Raw genomic sequence first — 8,771 nt, 5'->3', positions numbered from 1 at the left:
TGTATGATTATTTAAATTTATGTTAATTAAAGTTAAATAAAATTAAAAATTATTTCTTGGTCCTACACATCACACTTCATGAGCTCATTAACCACATGCAGTTAGTAGCTACCTAATTAAATAGTACAGGTCTAAGATGTTTCTATCATTGTAGAAAGTTCTCTTCAGCAGCTCTATTCTAGAGAATTTTTGGGGGGCTGCTATGGTGGTACATTAGGCTAATCTTCTGTGGTGCCAGCATCCCATATGGGCACTGGATCATGCCCCAGCTGTTCCACTTCTAATTCAGCACCCCGGTAATGGCCTGGGAAAGCAGTGGAGGATGGCCCAAGTCCTTGGGACTCAGCACCCATGTGGGAGACCAAGAAGATGTTCCCGGCTCCTGGCTTTGGGTCATCTCAGCTCCGGTGGTTAATCTTCCTTTCAAATAAAAATGAATACATCTTTAAATGTATTACTTAATCTGTTGTTAAATATAAGCCGAATTTTATTCATTGCCAGGGTTTGTCTATTTCTGTTTTTATTTTTTCCAATGTTCCCATGTGAAATCCTATTATTTTCCAGTTCCTTTCCCTACATTGTTTTATGTCTGCAGCTCTGTTAGACAGCGGAAAGTCTAATTCCTCAACCATCACTTTCTACTTGGCCTTCCAGTCTTTACTGCAAATGCCACTCGTGCATCAGGAAAGGTCTTAGATGAAAAGCAAAAACAGAGAAGTAGCAACTGTTGAACTTCCCTCAATGCAATTATTTTCACTGAGATGAGCATTTCTCAGATACTTACAGATTTTGTAAGAATCCATTTTGTTTTAGTTATTTTGGAGGGGAGGTGGTGTTTCATAAACAGAACCATCATGGCTAGAGCCGAGTCTTCTCATTTTCTGTATAGCTCCCCTACTGTGAGGTTTTCTGCCTCTCAGGAAAATACAGGAATAGTAAAGCGTGACCTCTCTTTTATGGCGTTCAATGACCAGTTCTCAACGAATGTGAACTCCTGGCAGTACTGGAACTCCAATCTATATATCCAACGCTCTACCTGAATTTTACAAAGAAAAATTTAGTAGACATGTCAAATGTAATGCATCTGACTTTACACTCTTGGTCTCATGTTGCCTTTTCTGCAATCTTCCATTGCCTCCAGAAATGACAACTTTACACAGCATTCCAAATGCACAACCAAATCCTTTGTAGCCAGTTCTGTCCCTCTCCAGCGCCTTTCCAGTTTGCTGGAAGCACCATCCAGCCTTTGTGCCACGGACGCCAGCTTGTTGTTCTCTTCTCCCTCCATCTCTCCAGCTTAGCCTCCTACACTTTCTCTTTGCTACACTCCAGTCACGCTGATCTTCTCCCTGCTTCTGAACATTCAGAGCAGCTACCCTCATCAGGGTCATACAACACCAGCTTCCTCAGCAAAGATGGAACTTTGCATACTGTATATCTCTGCTGGAACATCACTTTACACAGAAGGTTTTACCCAATTATTCCATAATAGTTTGTATTTACTTTCACCACTGTCTGTCCTTTTTCTTATTTTTTTCTTCGCTTCTTGCTCTTTTAACTACTCAGGAAATTATGGATTTGTTTGTTTTTCTGTCTTCTTCACCGGACTGTAAGGTGTATCAGAGCAGAAACATGACCTGTTCTGTATCATTGCTATCAGCCCAATAAGTAAAAGCCAAAATGTACCATCCCCTTTAATAGATTAGGAATCGAAGAATCAAACAGGTTGAACAATTTAACTCTGAACACACAGCCAGAGAGCGGCAGAAGGAACAGTAAGACCAGCAGTTTGACCCAGAGTCTGTGCTCTTACCTACCACTTCATTGTTCCATCCTTTGGAGAAGGAGGTTGTGATGAATAACCTTATCCACATGGACCCACAAAACTATACAAGTTAGAGCCAAACCAAAAAAGAAGCCACTGTGTCATCTGGCATGCCTCAAATGCTCCCACATCCTACTTATTTTCTGAAAAGATGAGGATAGAAAGGAAAGAGAAAGAAATCCTTTTCTTGGGGAATACAACTGAGGCATATTTCTTGCCATTAGTGTTTCCCATGCAAAAACAAAATAAGAAAAGAAGATAAATGAAAGGCAAGAAGGATGGAGGGATCCAGAAGTGAAGAAAAGAGAGAAGAGATAGTAGCCTCATGCAGGCTCAGATTTTATTTTCTTCATATAATATACTAAGATCATACCACAACTTAATCCTGTAATCAAATGAGGACCCTTTTCATTGATTCTGATTCAATACAGAGGAAGAAGGGGCCATGAAAACTCCTCAGAACCCAAACATGCATACACCTGCTTAATAGTTCCTACTCGAAGAGAGAAGAAAGCCAAAGAAATGTGCAGTCCTATTGGAGAACACAGGATGTGATGAGCCAACACCTGTCTCAGAAGGACAGGGAGCAGGAAAAGGGAATGTTAATCCAGAGACAGTAATGGACCATGCTTATCAATAGTTAAACAAGGAATGCGTAGGAAATCCACATCCATCACAGACAGAGACAAGACCCGTTTAAATTTAAATTGTAAGTAAAGGAATTTAAAGGAGGTTAGCAGCTTACTCAGGTTGTGTTTTTAACATTGCAGTTTAAATAAGCTCTCAAAACATGATGCAAGGTCTAGTTACGAAAGGAAGAAAATGATCTGTTATGTATTTTGCATGTGGTGTTATCTCTCAATGTTTTTTTCTGAAAGTCATGGCACTTGCTGCATTGTGAGGTCACAGATTCTACCGATGGACAATTATCTATGTGTTAGATAACCTAGGTGCATTGACAAAGCAGGACCCCGCCTTGCTACTGCTGCCTAGTCGGCACCCTTGTTCCTTTGCACTGGGAGACCTTCCATTTCCCCAAGGATCACTGTTTCAGGTGTTAAATGAAAGATGTCTTATTCCTCTGCAGATACGCTTTCTCTGCTCCCTGATTCCTACTCTCACTCTGAGTGAACTCTAATCCCACATTCCAATTCTTGGGTAGACAGTTTGATCAGGAAGCCATCTTGCTTAAATCTCAAACTAAAACTGATTTTTGCATGTATCAAAGACTCAACCCTGACTTTGTTTCTCTACTACAATTTCCAGCAAGTCATCCTGTCTCTGTGTCTCCTACCCCATGGGGTTCTTCCTTCCACTATCTCCGCCTTGGATTGTATCCATGTCGTAATTACTTCTCCCTTGGACTTCTAATTGGTCTTCTCACCTCCAACTGTCCTTTCTTCTGATTTAATTAACATATCCCAGCTAAAGCAACGTTCTTACTCAAAACAGTCTCTGTTTTCTCAGGCCCATTAAATAAAATCCAAACCCCTTAGCCCCATTTTCATGCTAATTCATGCTGCAATCTCACTCTGGGAGATTTGTCTTATACCATATATCTAGAGCAGATAAAAATCATAACAATAATCTTAAAATACTGACTACTGAACCCCTCTATATTTTGTATAATTCACACCTTTTATTTTATCTTTTTAAGGTAGCAAATATGTTTATACCATGATTGTGGTGATGATACCACAGATACATATATCCATACATGTTATTTTTGTAGTCTTGTGTACCAATTATACCTCAATAAAACAGTGATTAAACAAGGGCTAACCCGGGCACAGCATGGTGGACTAGCAGCTAAAGTCCTCGCCTTGAACACATGGGGATCCCATATAGGTGTCTGTTCTAATCCTGGCAGCTCCACTTCCCATCCAGCTCCCTGCTTGTGGCCTGGGAAAGCAGTTGAGGACAGCCCAATGCGTTGGGACCCTGCACCCGTGTGGGAAACCTGGAGGAAGTTCCTGATTCCTGGCTTACAGCCCTAAGTCTGAAAAAGTGATCTTAGTTTTTTTAATATTCACTAACATTAATGTTGCTCTGTTTTTGAGGATATAAGCAAAAAGTCTAGTTCCCGGCATCGGATCGGCGCGCATCGGCCCCGTTGCGGCTCACTTGCGGAGTGAATCATCGGATGGAAGATCTTCCTCTCTGTCTCTCCTCCTCTCTGTATATCTGGCTGTAATAAAATGAATAAATCTTTAAAAAAAATAAATAAAACATTAAAATTTCTTTTAGTCATATTTTTAGAAAGTTTAGAATGTGTATGTTGGGAAATTTAAAATTACATGTATGGCCTGAATTTGTGGGTCACATATTTCTATTTAATAGTTCTGCCTCAGCATGACAAATAAGCACGCCCATGAACCAAACAAAAAAAAAAATGGAGAAAAACTATCTAAAATTTAAGGCTGTGTTTTAAAAGAAATTATATAGGTAGGTTTTGTGTTTCTTTTTCAAATTAGCCTTTATCATTTTATCATTGATAATCAAAGGTATTATGCTTAAGCTAAAAAATATATATATACACCTTCCTTAAGTAACTTCTTTTGTACAACTTGCTTTATTTGTATAAAGTGCACAAATTCCACCTATTTCACAACACAGATTGAGGAGCATAGTGGTACTTCACACTACACCTTCCCTCTGGCCTATGAAACTCCCTTCAGGAATCGGAGCCACAAATAATCTCTTACTCCTCGGATTTCTTCCTATCTGTGGTTCAGAAGCTACTGCATTCAAGCATCCAGGGAATACCTAAAAATATTAGCAGATTCCCAGGTCAATTAACTCAAGTTTCCTGGTAAGGTCTAGTATCAATATTTTGTAAAAGTCACAATAAGAAATAGTAATAGAACATACTTCTGGCACTTGTAGGTGCTCCCTCTTAACATGGCAATTTGTCTATTTGTTATTTTATCTCCTTTTACTAGACATAAAATTTGCATCCTCACATCCTGCATACATGTCTTTATCATAAATAGACCATAAGTAAGGGAGAAGTTGGACTTGAACTGGATGTAAGAGCAACTGAGGCCTTATCAGGAAAACTGGGACACCTATGTTTGTGTTTATCTGTGGGTAAAGTAATTCCAATTGACTCCAGAACCAGGCCTCTCAAACCTTACCATGCATACAGATTCTCTGGGCTCTAATTCCAACACAGTAAGGAAATAGACCTTGAGAATCTAAATTTCTAAAGAGCTTCCAGATGATGCTAATGCTATGGGTACTCCAGTTACATCCAGACTAATCTGTCTAGAAATCCCACTGAAGATTTTCCCAGTATAGTGAAAACTTTGGAGTAATAACCACAGAACTGCCTGCTGACTCTAGCTCATTGCATTCAATCCATCAAACAATGGTTTAGCATCTCCTATGTAAGATCCTCAACATAGAATAAATTAATGACTGACCCATGGCAATCACTTTCAGCATCTAAGTAATGACTTGCAAGACACAGTTCCTACTTTTTCAGTTTTGACAATCCAATCAGCATAAACACTCAGACAATTATAGCCTAGCTTCATCCGTGTTATGAAACAGCCAAGAGAGGGGAAGTTGGGCATAAGAGCATTAAGGGCCACCTAATTGAAGACACCCTAGAGGAAGAAGATGCAATCTCTCATATCTCTTGCATGGAGAGGAAAGTTTCTAGCCAACAAGTGCTATGGATCTTTTCCACTTAAAACATCCAGGAATCATGAGGGTACCCAGCCATTTTAATTAGCACTGCCAACGGGAAATAGGTGTCATCTCAGGGAATGTAATGCCATCCATGGAGGAGCCCACCGAAGCTTAAATGTTGCCCTCAATGCCATCTCATCTTTCCCTTCCTAGGATCAGTTGGTTGCAATCTCCTTAATATTCCTCTGTAACAGCTTCCTAACCTGTCCCCTGTGGTCTCTATCTCTGTTGCTACCACTGTTGCTTGGTTTCTGATAAATCTGCTCCTGAATTACTCCACCAGCCTCTTAATGGGCCTTAATGCCCCATGTTACTTTTTTCTTTCCACCCCACAAAGAGCTCTCCGTGAGCAGCAAAGCAGACCAGAGCTCCCTGCCTCTGACTCCTAAGTGGCTCCCTATTGCACACAAGATAAAATACAGCTTCTCATTCGGCACACTCTTCACGTCTCTGCTTGAACCTCCTTCTTAGATAGCCTGTGCTCATGACAGACTGAACTGATGCTTTTATCTTGAATCGTGTCCTGGTAGATGATGTTTCTAAAGTGAACATATGCTCCTGCTTCATGCCGAATGCTCTACATTCTCTGTTCACACTTCTACACTGGTTTCTTCCTACTTATCCTTCAAATCTCAGTTGACTTGTGATTTCCTTGACAAGCCTTCCCATACTTGTCAAGTGTGGGTAGGAGATAGTTACAGCGAATAGCACAGTTATAATATTCCATTAAAATTCTTCTTCTCACTTTAGTCTGAGCGTGTCTGACTATTTCCAATACCTAAAATGGTCCCTATTATGTAGGTGGAACCCAGTGAATGCTGTGGCAACTTTTGTAGGCAATTAGCCCTGGAACAAATAATCTCCCTCCTGGAGCAGACATGAGAACTTGATCAGAGGCTGTCTCAACTGAACTATTTGGAAGCTAGGAGTTGGATGAAGGTTGTCAAGATAGCTCAGTAAAGACCTGGTGCAGTAGCCAAGCATCCAAAGTATTGCCTGAGCCAGGATTTCATACAAGTGCTGGTTCATGTCCCAGCTGTCCCACTTTCCTTCCAGCTCCCTGATTGTGGCCTGGAAATCAAACCAGCATGGCCCAAAGCCTTGGGATCCTGCACCTAGAAGACCCAGAAGTTGTTCCTGGGAGACCCAGGAAGACCCAGAAGAAATTCCTGGCTCCTGGCTTTGGATTGGAAGATCTCTGGCCGTTGTAGCAACTTGAGGAGTGAATCAACAGACGGAAGATCTTTGTCTCTCCTTCTCTCTGTAAATCTGACTTTACAGTAAAAATAAATAAATCTTTAAAGAGAGAGAGAGTGAGCTCAGAGGCTATCTCAGCGAATGAAAGAAAAGTGTGCAATATTTACGTAATCCGTGCTAACCGAACAGATCAGAAAAAATGACTTTGGAACCAAAATACTGTCCCCTGGCCACTCTAATCTGCATAAATACTGTCCAAATCATCATTTAACTGGCCACTCGGAAATACATACAGTCCCTAAGGCTACATTAGCAGCCAAAACTGGAAAAAAAGCAACAACAACAAAGAAACCTCTGTTTCAATGCAAGAATAGAAAATGTATAATCCCTGTACAAATGATAATATAGCAGCTTGTGATATGAAGTTCGTATTTTATAATGCTTTGTATTTTAGTTAGAGGCTGATATAGATGTCAGTAATGTGAATTTTTATGTTTAAACTGCTACTATTATCATTAAAAATATAACACTTAACGAAAATTGTAGAAAAGAAAATATCACACCTTTGTTTCTAGAACATTTGCAATGAGCACAAAGAACAAATAATGAGGAATGAAAGGAGTCTTTGTTATCCAGTGATTTCAATGATCTGCCAAAATGTCAAATAATCCATTTAATCAATCAGAAAATTAAAGAATGTGACAAACCTCAAGGTAGTTTGAGATTTCAGCTGTTCAAAGCATTTCAACTACAGCATGAAACTAAGTCACAATAGCAATTATTTAATGACTCATTTTTCTATATCTTTGTTGATGAACAATATAATTTAGTTTTCAAATTAATTGCACCTGCACTCTCATTTGAATCCTGTGTACTTTGAGAATGGTTGCACAAATTCCTCCAACTTTCATTTTAATGAATTTCACTTTTATAGGGAGCTCATATCAAATTTAGGCTTCAGGAGCTGTCTGGTTGCCCTGTGAGACTAGAAACCCAGAGAAGATATAAACCAGGCTGAGGCTACAGATTGTTGCAATACTTCTGCCATATTGATGTTGGCAAGTGGTGGCAGGGACTCAGAGAGAAGCAGAGAGATTTAAAAGACACATGAGGCAAAAATCAATGTAATTTGGTAGTAGATTAGAAATGGGTCCAACTCTATATCAAGGGTTATTGTTACATTTCTACTAAATATAAATGCCATTGGCTGTGGGGAAAGGAAGCCAGGCAAGTGGTCCAGATTTAGGGCAGAAGATAATAAAATCATTCTGAATGCCTTACAAAGGATGTACCTTTGAAGTACATTCCAGTGACAATGTTAAAAAAACAACTGATACACAGATTTGGAATCCAGACAGCAAGTCGGTATAGAAGGTATTAAAGCCATGGGCCATGAAGGGATTGCCTAGGAAGAGAAAAACGAAGCATCCAGAATGGTAGATAATTTATGATTAAATGTTTGGGGAAAGATAAAAAAAAACCTGCAAAGGAAATGAAACTACATCTACAGACATAAAAACAGAAAGTTCTTCTGTCATAGATGCCAGAATAATGCTGAAGAGGAAAAAAAAATTGTATGCGTGTGTGTGTAAGAGTCATAGATTACCAAATACATTGCTAGCAGGAGCAATAAATACAATGAAATCTTCAATAATTCATTACATCCTGTTATATGAAGATTGTTGGTGACCTTAGCAAGAGTTATTTACAGACATGAGTCATGGGTTATGAGGGAAATTGGAATGAAGCAAGAGTTCTTAAGTGGAAGGAAAACGGAGATGACCGTTTTCATCATAACAATATCAGCTGATACTGGTACACACTGACTCTTTTAAGTTATATCCCATCAAATCCCTATAATGATCCTACAGGAATTACATTGTGCTTTTATGATTCTTTCATAAAAGGATTTAATAAATTGTCCATGGTCACATACAATGACAATTCTCTGAAGAAATCTCATACAGGAAGAGGAGGAAAGATCTAATTAGAAAAGTAACTGGGGGTTGAAGAAAGGAGCTGGAAGGCGGTGGGGTTGGGTTGTTTTTACCTT

Source organism: Ochotona princeps, chromosome 15 (assembly GCF_030435755.1).
Source record: "Ochotona princeps isolate mOchPri1 chromosome 15, mOchPri1.hap1, whole genome shotgun sequence".
In the NCBI taxonomy this organism is placed as follows: domain Eukaryota; kingdom Metazoa; phylum Chordata; class Mammalia; order Lagomorpha; family Ochotonidae; genus Ochotona; species Ochotona princeps.
This window is presented reverse-complemented; position numbering follows the sequence as displayed.